General features: G+C 46.4%; 1 long non-coding RNA gene across 1 annotated transcript; it reads right to left on the bottom strand.

The window, feature by feature from the left end:
* Positions 1-1538: 1538 nt before the first annotated feature.
* On the bottom strand, positions 1539-18112 carry LOC114808652. The gene is made up of 3 exons (XR_003756481.2): positions 17990-18112; positions 3713-3830; positions 1539-1651 (listed from the first exon to the last, which is right to left on the bottom strand). It is a non-coding gene; the product is annotated as an uncharacterized LOC114808652 (long non-coding RNA).
* Positions 18113-19149: the final 1037 nt, after the last annotated feature.

Genomic DNA, 19149 nt, shown 5'->3' with positions numbered 1-19149 from the left:
AGTCTATACTTCACTCTGCTGCCTGGAATATCTTCCTACAGAAACACTTTGGGCATGTCATCCCCCTCCTTAAAATCTCCAGCAGTTGCCTATCAACCTCCATATAACTCCTCACTCTTGGCTTCAAATCTCTCAATCACCTTGCCTGATCCTACCTCTCCTCTCTTCTCTCCTCCTACATCCCAGCCCACACTCCACTCCTCTGGTGCTAACCTTCACTGTGCCACGTTCTCTCTTGTTCTGCCATCGACCCCTGGCCCACGTCCTACCTCTGGCCTGGATCCCTCCTCAAATCCGCAAAACTAGCACACCTCCCCCCTTCAAAGCCCTACTGAAAGCTCACCTCCTCCAGGAGGCCTTCCCACACTAAAGCCTCCTTTTCCTCTGCTCCCCGTCCCCTCCCCATTGCCCCAACTTGCTCTGTCTGCTCTACCCCCCGCCCCAAAACACTTGCATATATGATGCCTGTTAACTTGTTTTGATGTCTGTCTCCCCCCTTCTTAACTGTGAACCAGTTGTGGGCAGGGATTATCTCTATTTCTTGCTGAATTGTACTTCCCAAGTGCTTAGTACAGTGCTCTGCACACAATAAATGCTCAATAAATTCGATTGAATGAATGAATTGAATGAATGAACCAAATCAGGAAAACATGGTGTTATCGACAAAAATTAGACAAATTAGGAAGGGTTCATTTAGTCAAAGAAGAGACGAAAGACTCCGAGAGAACAGGTCAAAGATCAGGACAGTAGGAAAGTTGTGAGCAGCCTGTTCACCCCGAGGGGGTACCAGTGACCACAGCGCCCCGATCCCAGGGCGCTCTGGCAGTTTAATTGGAAGGGTGGTACCCCCCACAGCTGGTGCAGGGCACCCAACTGGGGCTAGGCACACATAGTAACAGTAATCAATCAGTAAACACTTTCATAATCCCATGACACCCGACCAGCCCGCGCGAGAGTGATGTGTGAGGTTTGAAGTGGTGCATGGTAGAGAAGATTCACATGGGGTGGCCATTTTACGGTCCGCATGGCACAGGTAATGGCACAGGCATTTTACAGCAATGGCGCAGGCATTTTACAGTTAACGTGTGTTTGTGGTCCCCATACACTCCATTTCTTTGCCGCTTACGTCCTCACCGTCCCCCATTGGTGCCTGTCCTACCGTCGACCCCTGGCCCGTGCTGCCACCAACCAGGAATGACCTCCCACCTCACCTCTGGCAAACTCCCTCTCTTCCCCTCTTCAAAGCCCTACTGAGAGCTCCCCTCCTCCAGGAGGCCTTCCCAGACTGAGCCCTTTACCTCTGCCCCTTTTCCCCTCCCCACAGCTCTTGTCTATATTTGTGTAGATTTACTACTCTATTTTTATTAATGCTGTCTCCCCCGATTAGACTGTAAGCCCGTCAAAGAGCAGGGACTGTCTCTATCTGTTACCGATTTGTACATTCCAAGCGCTTAGTACAGTGCTCTGCACATAGTAAGCGCTCAATAAATACGAATGAATGAATGAACGAACGAATGAATGAATGACGTAAGCTTGAGGCTGGCTTCACCATCGCCATCTTGAGGCGATCCGCAACAGTGTCCGCAACAATGGTTACAATAAATTTTTGAAAGGAAGAGTTTAGGTCTCTTCTCACGGCTTTAGGGTCTTCCTAAAAAGAAGGAAAGAGCAGAGAAAGAACAGATGAGGCCAAAATAGAAAAACTAAGGTTCCACCAGAGAAGCAGAGTGGGCTAGTGGAAAGATCATGAGCCTGAACATAGTGTGCTTGGGAGTCAGAGGACCTGGGTTCTAATCCCAACTCTACCACTTGTCTGCTGTGTGACTCTGGCTTATTTCACTTCTCTGTGCCAAATTTTCCTCATCTGTAAAATGTGGATTAAGATTGTAAAGCCATGTGGAACAGGGACTGTGTCCAAACCAGATATCTTGTATCTACTTCAGCACTTAGTACAGTGTCTGACAGTTGGTAAACACGTAACAAATACCACAGTTATTAACCCTGGCTCTGTCTCTTGCCTGCTGTGTGACCTTGAACAAGTCACTTAACTTCTCTGGGACTCAGTTTCTCATTTGTAAAATGGAACTTCAGGGCCTGTTCTCCCTCTTACTTAGACTGTGAGCCCCATATGGGACAGGAATAATGTCTGCCCAGATTAGCTTATATCTACTCTAGCCCCTAGTACAGTGCTTGACATATAGTAAGCATTTTACACCCACCACATTTATTTTTATTGTAACTCTCTTGACTCCATTTTGGGGCAGGTGACACAACACTGCTAGCAGGAACACCAGAAATAGTTCAGGGTTCTATGTACATGGTATGTGCCCTTAAAAAGGGGAGACGATAGCTCAAAGGACTGTTGTCTAATATTTCCTAACAGACTGCATGCAAATCCTATAAAGTCTATATAAACATTTACCAGGTGCCTTGAAGTTCCAGGTCAAAAATAGATTGTTTCCAAAGATACGAGTTTTCAATATCTGCTGAATTTAAACCCAGTCATCCCACCACAGCCAACGAAGGAGGCTGTGTGACTTTAGCTACCCGATCTCTTCATTCAAACTGAATGTGTATTTTACAGAATATGTAAATACAGTAAACGCTCACTTTCCATATCAAAGAATTACTTGGGGTGCTCAAGAGCAGAGAGCTGGTAGAGGAGGAAAATGCAGCTTGGTGATTCAGTTTGGTGATAAAATGCTGTATATAGAAAGCTAATTGCTCTCCTGATTGTTTGCAAACCAGGAGATCTGTTATATGCTCATAAACCCAGCGTTTTAACCTTCTTCCTGTGCAGAGCAGCAGCCTGGCTGCCTGCCCCTAAACAGTGAGCATTCCCTTATATTCTACTTCCTCCTTCCATATTATTATTATTAAAAATAACACTGATGAAAAGTTGCATTTGTTAAGCTTTTACACTGTGCTAAGCACCATACTAAACTGTGGGATAGAATCAAAACAATCAGGTTTGTGTGGGATGTTGACTCCCTCTCAATTAAAATCAGAGTCCGAATCAGGAACAGAAAGAGTCTTTATTCTTTCTCATGAGAAAGGGCACCACCCTTGTCGCTCAAGCAGCATCAACCAGGGAATGAGCCTGTTGGCTGTGCAAAGCAGAGTTTTGTAGCCCTAACGCATCCTCCTCCCAGCGACTAAGCCCTTTCTCCATTGGCTGGATACTTGAGACATATAATCTAAAAGCGGCCGCTAGCACCCAGTAGACACACTTATATCCATATTTGGAGACTAGAGATATAAGGTATCAGGGAGAAGGAAATATCCGGGACTGCCTAGGCTGAGTGGATCTGGAAAGATAGGGACTTAATCTGAGGGAACTTCACTGAATGCTATCCCTCACAGGTTGAACACTGTCCCTATTACTGTCCCTGTCTAACAGGGTAGAGAGAGCAGGTATTTAATTCCTATTTTGCAGATGAGGAAACTGAAGCTCAGAGAAATTAAGAGACTTGACCAAGATCACATAGCAGGCAAGTGGCAGAGATGGAATTAGAATACAGTCCCTCTAACTCCCAGGCTAATGCTTTTCCCACTAGGCCACTCTGCTTCTCTTCCTTTCTCTCCTCATTCTTCCATCCCTTCACACCCTCCTCCTTTCCTCCATCCCTCAGCTCAATCCACTTTTCATCTCTCCCTCCACTCTTCCGTCCCTTCCTCCATTCCCCTTCCATCTAGCACTGGCATTCCTTACCCTGAGGGTCTCATTTGTTTGCAGAGACTGGTGTTCTCCTGGGGGGAGCTGCAGTCTCATAATTGTTTTTGTTTTCGGAGACAGGGAAATTCATTTCCTTTGTTTGTGGATTCTGCATCTGTAACATAAACACACCATATGGAACTGTCACTGGAGCTATCCGAATCCTTTTGTTGAAAATGACAATAATGGGGAACACAAGACAAGACAACCTTAAATGGAAAAGGGTGGGTTAGCTTTTTTCCTTGCTTTTTCTTGCTTTCTCTGCTTGTCTTCCAGGATTTTTATCCAAGATCCTAAGAGTTTAGTATCTCTGACTCTCTGTGACTCTCCTCCTCTCCCTTCCCTTATGTTTTAGGGTCTAATGGACAAAATGTGAGAATTTGAATAAATGACCTAAATAATTCTTGTCCCAAACTCCCGTTTGAGGATAATGCTAATAATTATAGTATTCATGAAGTGCTTACTTTGTGTCAAGTGCTACAATCAATGCCTAATAATCAGATCTGGCACAGTCCCTATTTCACAAGATGCTCACGATCTAAAAGGCAAGAATATGAGGTATCTTACCTCCATTTAATAGATGAGGAATCAAACTTTCATTCATTAATTTAAATAAGCATTTATTGAATGCTTGCTGTGTGCAGAGCACTGTACTACGTGCTTGGGAGAGTACAATACAATGATAAACAGGTGTATTCCTTGCTCACAACAAGCTTACAATTAAGAGTGGGGAAGACAGACATTAATTATAATTACAGATATGTACATAAGTGCTGTGGGGTTGCGATGGGGATGAGCAAAGAGAGCAAGTCAGGGCAACAAAGAAGGGAGAGGAGAAGAGGAAAGGGGGATTAGGCAGGGAAGGCCTCTTGATGGAGATGTGCCTTCAATAAAGGTTTTAAGTGGGAGGGAGTAATTGTCGGTCAGATTTTAAGAGGGAGGGTGTTCCAGGCCAGAGGCAGGACTTGGGCAAGTGGTCAGCAGCCAGATAGAGGAGAGGTCACACAGCAGACTAGATTCAGAACCAGGACAAGGCTAGCAGATAGACTAGTGGAGAGAACATGGGCATAGGTGTCAGGGTATGCCACTGATCTGCTGACCTTTAGGCAAGTCACTTAACTTCTCTCTGCCTCAGTTTCTTCATCCATAAAATAGAGATCAAATCCTACTCCCTTCTATTTAGACTGTGAGCTCTATATGGGACAGTGACTGCATACAATCTGATTATCTTGCACCTACCCCAGTACAGTGCTTGGTGCAAAGTATGTACTTAACATATAAAGCAAAAAAACCCCACAAAACCGATGTTCTGACTCCTTCCCCATAGGGCATGCTACCTCCTTGAATGTCTACTGTGTGCTATGTATTGTCTCAGTAGTCTACATTTTATGGAACTCTGATCTGGTCATCCACTTAGTGCACAACACTGTTCTGGGTGTTTGAGCAATCAATCAATCAGTCAACCTGGGTGACTGACCACTTACTGTGTGAAAGCACTGTATTAAGCACTTAGGAGAGTTCAATATAACACTATAACAGAGTTGTTAAACACACTCCTGCTCACAACTAGCTTATAGTGTAGAGACGGAGACATTAATATAAATACATAAATTACTGATAAATTACAGCTTTGGGGCTGCAGAAGGATGAATAAAGGGAACAAATTGGGATGGTGCAGAAGGGAATGGAAGAAGAGGAAATGAAGCCTTAGTCAGGGAAGGTCTCTTGGAGGAGATGTATCTTCAGTAAGGCTTGGAAGGTGGGCAAGAGTACTTGTCTGTTGGATATAAAGAAGGAGGACATTCCAGGCTGGAGGCAGGACATGGGTGAAAGGTTGGCAGTAAGATAGACTAGACTGAAGTACAGTGAGTAGGTTGGCATTGGAGGAGCAAAATGGGTGGACTGAGTTGTACTGGGAGAGCAGTGAGGTGAGTTGAGGGGACAAGGTGATTGGGTGCTTTTAAACCAGTGATAAGGAGTTTCCGTTTATTGCAGAGCTGAATGAGCAACCACTGGAGGTTCTTGAGTAATGGGGAAAAATTGATGGAATGATTTTGTAGAAAAATGATACAGGCAGCAGATGGACTGAACTGGAGCAGGGAAAGAAATATGGCAGAAGATCAGCAAAGATACAGTAATCATGATGGGATCCAGTAAGTGCTCGGGTTAATATGGTAGAAGTTTGGTTGGTGAGGAAAGCACAGATTTTATCAGTGTTGTGAAGGTTGAACTGACAGAATTTAGTCATAAACTGAATACATGCTCTGCAGAACATACTGAACTGGGCACCTACTCTATGCAGAGAGATATACTGTGAATTTCAATGTGAAGAGCTCTGTACTGGACACCTATTGTATGCAGAACATGATTTTACACATTTGGGATAGTCCGCCAGAAGTAAAAGATGGGTCTCTGCCTTCAAGGAGCTTGCAATCTACTAGTTTGCTTGAATAGACATAGCCGACATAGTTCTTCAAGTCTCTTTCTGCTTCCTACAGCCTAAATTCCTTAGATATGGACAAACATAATAGCCCCAATAAAGTGGATATTATCCAGTGAGAGACTCTATGGTGTCTGTAGATCATTAAGCATCCCACATGAGTCAAATTCGCACAGACCCAGGGATACACCATTTCCGATCCTGAGGAACTGTGTGATTTTTGTCTATTTGCATCAACAAGCTACAATTTTCAGGCTGCTTGGGGGGACATTGGGTACAATCCCTGCCTCCTAAAACACCCTAAATGAACTCTCCCTTATTGCGCAGGATTTTTTTCAAGCGTGGATAATTGTTCCAGCATGCTGGAATCTAGAAGTTCCATTCTCTCCCGTACCAACCACTGGAGAGAGATGATAACATATCAAGGGAGACTAGGTAGCACTCTGTAAATAACTGCAGTTCAGAAACTCCAAGAGAAGCAGAGAGATTAAGAGAAAAGGATGGAGGGAGAGAGAAAGAGAGAAACTGGAAGGAATATAGAGGGACAGAGGGAGAAACATTCATTTGTTCATTCAGTCATTCATATTTATTGAGTGCTTATTGTAACCAGACCACTGTACTAAGCACTTGGAAAATGCAATTCAGCAACAGAGGCAATCCCTGACCACAACAGGGTCAGATACAAGGACACAGAGAAGCAGGAGCTGTTTAGTTTCATACAATCAAATAACAAGGGGACATGGCAGAAAGCTGAAAAAATGGAAAATTGTGAATGGATATTAAAGAAAGGTTTTCTGGATCATACCCAGTGGGGTTCTGGATTGTTTCTAGGTTATTGATTACTTAAATATTCTGACTAGTCTTACTAGGTCCATTCTTGAATGAAGATTATTTTGAGGATGAGGTAAGGGGTTCCAACTTCTAAGATTTAATTAGCTCTGGTATTGATTCCATGCTAATATGGGCCAAGTGCTATTCCAACAACTAGAATAGATACAAGATAATCAGAGCAAACACAGTCTCTGTCCCAAATATGAGATGGAGGAACAGCAGGAAACATTCTCATTTTATAGATGAAAAAACTGAGGCCTGGAGAGGGTAAATGACTTTCCCAAGGTTATATAGTATATCGGGGCAAAGAAGGGATTAGAACTCAGATCTTCTGTCTGACTCCCAGTTCGGTGCCCTTTCCATCAGGTCATACTGCTTCAAGTGTTTCTGCAGACCACACAAAGCAGACATGGAAAAAGGAATGGTTTCCCATTGGAGTGCTCACCAAAGACTCTGCCTGCCCAATGGCAGTATTTAATAATCATAAAAGGAATTGTTGCATTTGTTCAGTACTTTCTATGTGCCAAGCACTGAACTAAATACTAGCTTTGATAGGAGATAATCAGCTCAGATGCAATCCTGTTCCACATGGGGCACATAGTCCAAGTAGGAGGATGGACGGGTATTGAGTCCCCATTTTACAGATATGGAAACTGAGGCTCAGAGATACTAAGGGTCAGAGATACTTGTTAACTTGACACTTACTATGTGTCAACCACTGTTCTAAGCTCTGGGAGAGATAGAAGATCATCAGGTTGCTTAGAATCCCTGTCCCACATGGCCCTCACGGTCCTAGTTGGATGGAGGAGGATTTAATTACAGATGAGGTAACAGGTACAGAGATTTAAATGCCTTGCTCAAGGTTACCCAGCAGACACGAGGCAAAGCCGTGACTAGAACCAAGTCTAGTCTCCCCTCTGGCCTGAAACCCCTTTCCCTTCATGCATGACATTACTTTCCAAGTCTTATTAAAATCACATCTCCTCTGAGAGGCCTTCCTTAACTAAGCCCTCATTTCCCCTTTCCCTTCTGGGTAGCTTATGCATTTGAACCTGTTCCTTCAGAGCAGTTGATATTCACCTCACCCTCAGCCCCACAATACTTACATTCATTGCAGTAATTTAATTTAATATCTGTCTTCCCTTTCAGACTGCAAGCTCCTTGCTGACAGAGAACATGTCTACAAATTCTGTTATATTGTCCTCTCAGTAAGCACTCAATAAATCCCATGGATTGATTGATTAACTCAGTTCATTTGCTTTAAAGACTTCTACCCTCCCTGCTCTGGTGTGTGCCAACTGGTGTGACAGTGACAGAGTTTCCCATCAGAACAACCAGTGAGTCTCAGTCTTGAGACTTCAGGACCGAAAACCTGGGCAGAGGAATTGATTCCAGTGCTAATGGCTTGCTCAGTGCCACTCACACTCTCTCAGACCTGCCAGTCTTGTTACCCTGAGGACATGCAGTGCAACAAGAGAATAGGTAGGCAGTGGTGGCATCTGGGTTATAGTCCAGTTTTTCCCTCAGCTGGCTAACGACGGTGAAGGCTGCCCATGCACTTTGTAATGGGCTGCCGACCCGCTGCACATCACTGATGTTCAGTACTCCAGATATCCACTGGTCCCACTTGATACCCAGTCACCACCCCTTCATGGACAGACGTAGAATTTGAACGGCTCTGTTCTCTGGGTACAGCCCCAAATCTCCCCTTCCCTTCCACAAGAACCCACAGTTGGATAAAGTGAAATAAAACCTACAATTAGAGTTGAATTCCCCACAAGTTGGAAGCATGCATTACCTTTCCTTGACCTGGCTATGAGAAAGGAAGCTATTATCCTTCTTTGGAGAGTTTGTAAACTCTTTATGGCTTGGGGAGCTCCAATCCTGCAGAAGGAAAATTTGATCTGGGGAATAAATTGCTCTCACTGACTTTGGTTTTACAGTCACCTGTTTCAAAGGGGAGCAGACACCCTATATGAGACTGCTCCAGGAGCCAGGTGAGGAAAGTGATACTGCTACAGACACTGGGGCCAGGCCATCATTCACCAGGCTCTTGTATGCAAAAAGTCCCTTGAAGACGGGATGGGGGTGGGGAGCGTTCCTTACAAACGGTGGATCAAGATGATGTGGACACAGAAAAATGTGTTCTATAGCAGGCTAGGGCAAAAGACTTTTACATCTCTTTTTTCTGAGTTCCAGGAGTCCTGAAAAGGAGGATACTAGCTCATACATTCTCTGGAAATGTTATTCTCTTTTTTACCTGGTTTGGGTGCTCCAATCAAAACTGCTGAACACTGCAAAGGATGAGTTGGTGTCAGGTGGATGGGGGGGACATATTGAGCATTTATATTCAATCAATCAGTCCATGGTACTTATCGAGTGCTTACTCTGTGCAGGGTACTAAACTAAACTTGGGAGAGTGTGATGTAATAAGAATTGGTAGACACAATCCCTACTCTCAAGGAGCTTACACTCTAGAGGAGGAGACAGATAAGAAAATAGATTACAAATAGGAGAAGCCAAGGGTATGAATATAAACATGGATAGGGGCAAAATGAGTATCAAATATCTGCCTCCATATAGAAGATGTGGTCCTGATAGGGACAGGCTTCAGGTTGCAGTCTGATGGAATCCAGCCTCTCTATTCCATTCAGTCCTTGCTCCATGCTGCTACCGTGATCATCCACTAGATTGTAAACACCTTGAGGGCAATAATAATAATGGCATTACATCCACTAGACTGTAAACACCTTGAGGGCAATAACAATAATAATGATGGCATTTGTTAAGCACTTACTATGTTCCAAGCACTGTTCTAAATGCTGAGATAGATATAAGATAATCAGGTTGTCCCATGTGGGGCTCATAGTCTAAATCCACATTTTACAGGATGAGGTAACTGTGACATAGAGAATTTAAGTGACTTCCCCAAAGTCACACAGCTGATAAGAGGTGGGACAGGGATTGAAACCCACGACCTCTGACTCTCAAGCCTGTGCTCTTTCATTCATTCATTCGTATTTTTTGAGCGCTTACTATGTGCAGTGCATTGTACTAAGCACCTGGAATGTACAATTTGGCAACAGATAGAGACAATCCCTGCCTTTTGATGTGCTTACAGTCTAATCGGGGGAGAGAGACATACAAAAATAAGACAATTGCAATAAATAGAATCAAGGAGATGTACACCTCATTAATAAAAGAAATAGGGTAATAAAAATATATACAAATGAGCACAGTGCTGAGGGGAGGGGAAGGGAGAGGGGGAGGAGCAGAGGGAAAGGGGAGAAATGGGGCTTAGCTGAGGGGAGTTGAATGGGGGGGCAGAGAGGGAGCAGAGGGAGCAGAGGGAAAAGGGGAAGCTCAGTCTGGGAAGGCCTCTTGGAGGAGCTGAGCTCTCAGTAGGGCTTTGAAGAAGGGAAGAGAGTTAGTTTGGCTGAGGTGAGGAAGGAGGGCATTCCAGGATAGTGGGAGGACATGGACCAGGGGTCGACGGCGGGATAGGCGTGCACGGGGGATGGTGAGGAGGTGGGTGGCAGAGAAGCAGAGCTTAAGGGGTGGGCAGTAGAAGGAGAGAAGGGAGGAGAGGTAGGAGGGCACAAGGTGATGGAGAACCTTGAAGCCCTGAATGTAAAATTTTTGTTTCATGTGGAGGTTGATAGGCAACCACTGGAGGATTTTAAGGAGGGGAGTGACATGCCCAGACCATTTCTGCAGGAAGATGAGCTGGGAAGTGAAATGAAGAATAGCCTGGAGTGGGGAGAGACAGGAGGAAGGGAGATCAAAGACAAGGCTGACACAGTAATCCAGACAGGATATTATGAGAGGCTGTACCAGTAAATGGCCATTTAGATGGAGAGGAAAGGGAGGATCTTGGTGATGTTGTATTGGATGTGTGGGGTGAATGAGAGAGCAGAGTCAAGGATGACACCAAGACTGTGGGCTTGAGAGACAGGAAGGATGGTCGTAACATCCACAGTGATAGGGAAGTCAGGAAGAGGACAGGGCTGAGGGTAGCTCAGTTTTGGACATGTTGAGCTTTAGGTGGAGGGTGGACATCCAGGTGGAGATGTTGTGGAAGCAGGAGGAGATAAGAGTCTGAAGGGATGGGGAGAGAACAAGGGAGGAGATGTAGATCTGTGTGTCATCTGCATAGGGATGATAGTTGAAGCTGTAGGAGTGAACGAGTTCACCAAGGGAGTGAGTGTAGATGGAGAACAGAATAGGGTCAAGAACTGACCCTTGAGGAACCCCTACAGTTAGAGGACGATAAGCAGAGGATGAGACTACGAAGGAGACTGAGAATGAGTGGCCAGAAAGATAAGAGTACCAAGAGAGGATGGACTCCGTGAAGCCAAGGTGAGATAAGGTGCGGAGGAGAAGGGGATGGTCTACAGTGTCAAAGGCAACTGAGAAGTTGAGGAGGATTAGGATAGAGTAGGAGCTATTGGATTTGGCAAGAAGGAGGTCATGGGTGACCTTTAGAGAGCAGTCTTGGGAGAGTGGAGGGGACGGAAGCCAGATTGGAGAGGGTCCAGAAGAGAGTTAGAGTTAAGGAATTCTAGGCTGTGAGTGTAGACCACTTGTTCTAGGAGTTTGGAAAGGAAGGGTAGGAGGGAGATAGGACTATAACTGGAAGGGGAAGTGGGGTCGAGAGAGGGTTTTTTTAGGATGGGGAAGACATTGGCATGTATGAAGGCAGAGGGGAAGAATCCATTGGAAAGTGAGCAGTTGAAGATAATAATAATAATAATGTTGGTATTTGTTAAGCGCTTACTAGGTGCCGAGCACTGTTCTAAGCGCTGGGGGAGATACAGGGTAATCAGGTTGTCCCACGTGGGGCTCACACACTTTTAATCCCTATTTTACAGATGAGGGAACTGAGGCACAGAGAAGTTAAGTGACTTGTCCACAGTCACACAGCTGACAAGTGGCAGAGCTGGGAGTCAAACTTATGACCTCTGACTCCGAAGCCCAGGCTCTTTCCATTGAGCCACGCTGCTTCTTAGAAATTACAGATAGAAATTAAGGTGGGGAGGAGGGAAGAGGTGATGGTTTTTATAAGGTGAATGGGAATAGGGGCCGAAGCACAGGTGGAGGGGGTGGCACTTGCGAGGAGGGAGGAGATCTCCTCTGAGGATACTGCAGGGAAGGATGGGAAAGTAGGGGAGAGGGTTGGGGGAGCGGGGGAGGCAGAAGGGGAAGGGGCAACTTTGTGGAGCTCAGACCTGATTGTGTTAATTTTCGTGTTGAAGTAGGTGGCCAAATCACTGGGTGTAAGGGATGGGGAAAGGGGAGGAACAGGGGGCCTGAGGAGAGAATTAAAGGTCCGGAACAATTGGCGGGGTTGACGGGCATGGGTGTCAGTGAGGAAAGAAAAGAAGTTTTGCCTGGTGGAGGAGAGGACAGAGTTAAGGCAGGAAATGATAAATTTGAAAAAGGATAAGGTTGGCTTGGTGCTTGAACCTTCACTAGCAGTGCTCTTTAGCTCGAGCATAAGAACGAAGGAGGAGATCAGAGACAGAGACCCAGGGCTGTGGGTTAGTGGAGCGAGAGCGGCAGAGGGAAAGGGGGGTGAGTGAGTTGAGATGAGTAGAGAGGGTGGAGTTGAGAGTGGTAACTTGATCATCGAGATTGGGAAGAGAGGAAAGGGAGGCAAGGTGGGGAGAGATGCTTTTGGAGAGGTGGATGGAATCAAGAGACCAGAGGTCTCTGTGAGGAAGTTATACAGATTTGCAGTGGGAGAGATAGTGAGAGGAGGTAGGTGAGAAAATTATGTTCCGAGAGAGGGATTTCAGAGTTGGTGAGGGAGGAGACAGTGCAGCGGTAGGAGATGACAAGATGGAGGGTGTGATCAAGTCGGTGAGTGGGCGACGTGTGGAGGAGCAGAAGGTTGGCAAAGTTGAGGAGTGATAGCAGGCAGGTGTCAGAGGAGTCACTGGGTACATCCATGTGTATGTTGAAGTCTCCGAGGAGCAGAGTGGGCAGACAGGGAGAGAAGGAAAGTGGTTGAAGAAGTCTGTGGTGGGAGCAGGAGGGCGGTAGATGATGGCTACAAGTATCTGGAGGGGGTGGTAGAGGTGAATGATATGGGCTTCAGAGGAGGGGAAGGAGAGAAAAGGGAGAAGAGGGATAATGAGGAAGCGACATCAGGGTGAGAGAAGGAAATTGATGCCTCCTCCTTTTCTGGTGAGTCTGCGGGAATGGAAGAAGGGGAGGACCCTGCTGGAGACAGCAGCAGAAGAGACCGTGTCTTCAGGAGTAGGCCAAGTCTCCATAAGGACGAAGAGAATGAGAGAGCAGGAAAGGAAAAGGTCAAGGATAAAAGGTAGTTTACTTATAATGGAGCGGGGATTCCAAAGGCCACACTTTCAGTAGCTGTGGGTGCAGGGGAGAGAGGGGGGAAGGAGTGGGGGGAAGGGAGGATTTGGATGGGAATGAGATGGCAGGGCCCTGGGCAGGGAGTGGGGGATGAAGGGTGGCGGTGAGACAGGAGGAGTGGGATAGGGCATGGGTGGGGAAGAAGGAAGGGAGGGGGTGGAAGGAGGGGGTTTGGTGGGGAGGAGCCCAGGGGAAGGGAGAAGAGGGGTGGTGCTGGTAAAGTGGGGTTCTAGGGCAGGGGAGGGGAGGAGGCAGAGGAGACAGCGGGAAAGAGCTGGGCGAGAGAGGGGAAGGGGAAGGAGAGGATTGGGAAGATTGGGAGGCACAGATAGGAGGAGAGGGGGTGGAAGGACGTGGTGAGGCCAGAGAGGTAGGTGGCAGCACTGAGAATAATTAACGATAACATGCCAAAGTGGTAATAAGATACAATAAGATATTAATGATACAATAAGATATTATTAATAAATGGGTGACGACCAGGGTTGGGTGTTGACTTGACTAAGGGTCAATCTGATCAAAATCAAAAGGCCAGCGGCAAGGAGAGTCCTGGGGCTCATGGTCCAAATGTCTCTGAGGCAGCGGAGGGAGCCCTGAGGATGTCCGATGTGGGTTGCGGGGGCAGGTGGTGGTTAAGGTAAAACAATGAGAACAAGCGCATTGTTGCCCTGGGATGGGGGTGGGGAAGGGGGGTTGGGAGAAATCTATCACCTCACAGGGGAGGAGGGAGTGAGGGCTTCCCAAAGGATGGCTTCTTCTGGGCGGGGTTGGGGGGGAGGTTGGTAGGGGTTGTAATGTCCCACGGCTCGGGGGGGGGTGGCGGCAGCAGGGGAGCCCCATGTCCCAAGGCCTGGGGGAGGGAGGTGCAGGGGAGCACAATGTCCCAGGACTCTGGGCAGGGAGGGGTGCTGGGAAGAACAGAGTCCTGGGGTTCAGGTTTGCTACCAGAATGGGTTAAGAGGGTAAAGGAAAGTTGGGGGGAGGTCTGGGAGCTACTCGTGGATCTGGTGGCTGTGGGGCCTGCGGTGGCGTGGGGGGTGGGGGTGATCCTCAGTGTCGGAGTCCTTGGGCGGGGGTGCAGAAGTATGGGTTGGGGAGCTGACCATAAGCCTGGGGGTAGGTCACTGAAATCTGATAGCACGGCTCCAAGGGAGCAGAGGTCTGGAGTCCATGTGGCAGAGATGACTGGAGGACAAAGATTCAGTTGGGAAAAGGGATTAGGGGTCCAAAGCGCGGCTCCAGAGGAGAGGCAGTCATGGTGCAGATGTGTCGGTGATCAGTAGCTAAAGAGCTAGCCGGGAATAAGGGATGGGTGGTCCAAGATGCATCTCCAAGGGAATGGAGATCCCGAGTCCCTGTGGTGCTGAGCAGTGGAGGAGAGAGATTCAGCTGGGAATAAGGGGACTGGCGGTCCAAGGCCTGGCTCCAAAGGAGAGGCAGTCCTGGCGCAAATGTGTCAGCGATTGGCAGTCAAAGAGCTAGCCGGGAATAAGGGACGGGTGGTCCAAGGCATGGTTCTTTCTACTAAGCCCTGCAAATCTACAAATTCTATTGTATTTTCAATCAGTCAATTGTATTTTTTTTGAGTGCTTATGGTAGGCAGAGCACCGTACTAATTACTTGGGAAAATACAATATAACAGACTTGGTAGACACATTCCTTGCCTACAAGGGTTCTAGAGGAGGAACTACCATGATATTATCTTAAGCTATCCTTAGACTGTGAGCTCACTGTGGGCAGAGAATGTGCCTGTTTCTCGTTGTACTTTCCCAAGCACTTAATACAGTGCTTTGCACACAGGAAGCACTCAATAAATATGATTGAATGAATGAATGAATATTATTATTGGCCTTATCTAGTAATGTCTGTTCCCAAGTTCTAGTACAGTAGCCTGAGCATGGTAAGAGCTCAATAAATACCAATGATTGATTGATTGACTGATCTCCTTGAAGTGCCATTTGGCATAGGTCAGTCCCCTCTCCAAAGAGCTACCCACCTTCCTTCACCTCCCGCAGTAACTCCTGCCCATCAGCTTTGATGTTCTACTCCGGCCTTTCTCCATCTCACATATTGATTCTCCTTTTCCTGCTGCTCATCAGCTTGCCCTTCTTACTCCTCCCACATTTACCTTCCTGCTCTCAGCTTCTCCTATCTGAACTTTGTTCTTCCTCCCACTCTCACTATCCGTAAATGCGGTGCCCATCTGCCTCCTCCATTACACTGTAAGCTCCTTAAGGGCAGGGCAAGCCTGATTGCTCTTGGAACAGTAGTGGTTGCTCCAAAGAACTGGTGGGAGTTCTTTGGATAAGGATGGACTGTAAGTCCCTTAAGGGCAGGGATTGTGGCCTCCCAAATGTATTATACTTTTCTGAACATTTAAAACAGAGTTCTGCACAAGTAAGCCCCCAGTAAATACCACTGATTGATTGATTGGCTAAGGATAAATAGCAAGTCCAAGCTCTTAGCTGGTAGAAGAGGGAAATTCCCCCCTTTCCCAACAAACAATAGCTGACAGCACCTGAGAAAGGATCCACTTATCATTGCTCAAAAGAGGTAATCAGCCAGATGGCTTTCACCATACAAGAGTTGGGCAGGACTACTGATGGCCTTCACACTTCTCAGAAGTCTCTAGATGAGGCCAAGGAGTGACTTCCTCCTTTTCCCCTGGGGCCTCTGTTCACTCAGCTTCCTCTTCCTCACTTGGGCAGGAGGTGGTGGCCCTAACAGGCTGCATTTCAAGGCACTGGATCATGAGGATTAGAAGCTGGTCCAAGAAATATTCCCAGCCCATCATTTACAGGAGCCATCAGTCAATCAATGGCTCTGGCAGAGTGCCTGCCAAGTGGCCAGCCTAATACTATTAGACATTTGGGAGAGTTCAGCAGAAGCAAGACTTCCCTGACTTCAAGCAGCTTGCAATCTAACGTGGGAGTCAGACAAGCAAGAATAATTGACCAACAGTGGGAAGAGGGCAAAAGACAAGGCATAATAGGAAGCAGTATATACATATTTATCAGGATGAAATAGCTAAAAAAATGAAAATATGCATATATACACTACATATACACAAACTATAAATTCATATTTTACATGAATAAATATGTTATATATGTATATATGCCCACCAACTCTGTTGTAGTGCACTCTCCCAAATGCTCAGTTCACTGACCTGCATATGGTAAGCACTCAGGAAATACCATCGACTGATTGATTGATTGATTGATTGATTGATATAGCTACGTAAGTGGTGACATTGGGCGCAAACACTCAAGTGTTTTAAGGCTGTTGTCAGGTTTACATGACTTTGGTGTTGGGGCCGTATTGGGGAAGATTACCTGGAAGAGATGGGATTTCAGGAGGACCCTGAAGGTGGGGAAAGCTTTAGTCTGGTGGACTTGTTGGAGAGAGAGAGAGAGACTCCATTACCCTCTAAGTCTCAAACAATGGAAACCAGTGTGGAAAATCATTCTACATTTAGCAATCTCTCCCACTTTACCCCTCAGGAGTCAAGGGGTTAATTCTGGTGGAACAGTGATCATCACCAAGTGAACTGGCTTTTCTCTTGTCTTGTCTTCTGCCATCAAGTCGTCTCCAATGCCATGGATGTATCTCTCCCAGAATGCCCCACCTCCGATACAAGTCATTAATTCCCAGGGTGAAAGAAAACTCATGGCTAGTGGATAGAAAAGTCTCTCTTTGGCCCTGGGAAATTGCAGTGAGGGATGAAAATTTTCAGTTTTCCTGTGCCAGGATAAGTGCTTTTCCCCTCAAGGCCTTGTCCCTAGTCCCATGCGTGCCTTTCTCTTGCCACATTCTGTAGCTTTTTCATTCATCAATGCAGTGGGAATGAAGCAACGAGAAGTAGAGTGGCAGAGTGGAATAGCACCGGCCTGGGAGCTGGAGGCCCATGTTCGGAGAAGCAGCGTGGCTCAGTGGAAAGAGCATGGGCTTTGGAGTCAGGGCTCATGAGTTCGAATCCCAGCTCTGCCACTTGTCGGCTGTGTGACTGTGGGCAAGTCACTTAACTTCCTCTGTGACTCAGTTGTCTCATCTGTAAAATGGGGATTAAGACTGTGAGCCCCACGTGGGACAACCTGATTCCCCTATGTCTACCCCAGCGCTTAGAACAGTGCTCGGCACATAGTAAGCGCTTAACAAATACCACATTATTATTATTACTATGTTCTATTCTCAGCTCTGCTGTGTGCTCTGCTTGTCTGCTATGTGACCTTAGGCAAGTCATGAGGCTCTATGCCTCAGTTACCTCATCTGTAAAATGGGAATAAGACCATGAGCCCCATGTAGGACTTGGACAGTGTCCAGATTATCTTCTTCAGTGCTTAGTACAGTGCCTGGCACATAGTAAGCACCTAACAAATACCATTAAAAATAAAAATAATTAAAAGAAAATATCATACATTGTGAACAGGGCAGGTCCCCATCCTCTTAGCCTCCATCAAGCTACACTAATAGCCGAAGTTCCACTTGCCCTACCCTAGTCCTGTCCAGGCAGAAGTCCATTCTTTAGAAAACAATCGGCCACACAGTTGGATTCCCCCACTACCAGACAAACAAGGGCCCAGTTTTCAGCCTTGAATGGATCCCTTTCCTATCTATCCCCTTACCTTTGAATGGAGACAACTGTGGGAATTTCCTCTCCTCCTAGGTGACCTCCAGCCTTCTGTTCTGCCGCTGACGTGGTGAGAGGAAAAGTGTGAGAGGAAAAGCTGATGAATCAGGACTCCATTGTCTCTGTTTTGAGGTCAGTGGAGAAGCCAAGGTTAAAGTAGATGAAAAGGGCAGCCTTTGACTGGTGTCTTGCTTGGATCATTGTATCACAGATTCCTGCTCTTTCTTTGTAGTTTCAAGTTTAAAAGGGAAAAAAGTCACACTTTACAGTATACTTTTGCTTATTTCTCCCTGCCATTTGTTTTGAATTAAATATCAAACAGATGTGTGGCCAATTTTTTAAAATGTTTAACATTAGGGGTAGGCCGTCCTCTAAACATGGGACAGACTGTGCGGAAGAAAGTGAGTCCTTTCCATCCCAAAAGGGTTCTGTGCTTGACATAGGGGCATCGTCCAGGAAGCAGATCCCTCAAGCTATAAACCAGAGAGTTGGAGGAGCGGGAAAGGAGAGGAGAAAGAAGATATACAGCTTAGGAACTGGTGGGGATGTGGGGCCCAACAGGTTTGTAGAAAATCCAACTGGTGAGGAAGTTCTTGGGATTAAAAAAAAAACCCTCAGCAAATTAACCTGTTTTAAGCTTTTTTAACACAGTCCAGGAAATATCCATAGGCCAAAAAACTGTTGTGTGGATATATGATGTGGGGCCTTTAATCTGGAAAGAAGCGGCTTTTTTTGAAGTGAAGCTGGGAGAGGTGCGTGAGACCACGAGGCGAAACGCAAAACAGCACCAGGCCCTGCAAGTGGTAAATACTACAAGGCTTTGTTTGTGTGTGTTCCTATACTGTGGGGTGTACATACACACACACACACACACACACACACACACACACACGCGCACGCATCTGGGGTGAGGGGAATCCTTCAGTGTCAGAGGCATTTTTTCAAGCATGAAGACTCTGCTACCCTCTACTCCCCAACAAGCTTCTCTCCAGGTCCCACCAAGTAAAGAAGACAAAATGGAAGCCATTTCCCAAATTCTTCAAACTCCACCTCCTCCCTCAGGTCCAAACTGAGTCCCATCTAGGTCAGGCCTCAAATGTCTCTGGGGCTGGGCCTCACTTAGCCAATTGACTTGGGATGGCTCCTTCTGGCCCC

This window comes from Ornithorhynchus anatinus, chromosome Y1 (genome assembly GCF_004115215.2).
Source record: "Ornithorhynchus anatinus isolate Pmale09 chromosome Y1, mOrnAna1.pri.v4, whole genome shotgun sequence".
Taxonomy (NCBI): domain Eukaryota; kingdom Metazoa; phylum Chordata; class Mammalia; order Monotremata; family Ornithorhynchidae; genus Ornithorhynchus; species Ornithorhynchus anatinus.
The sequence above is the reverse complement of the archived record's forward strand: the minus strand, read 5'-3'. Positions and strand labels throughout refer to the sequence as shown.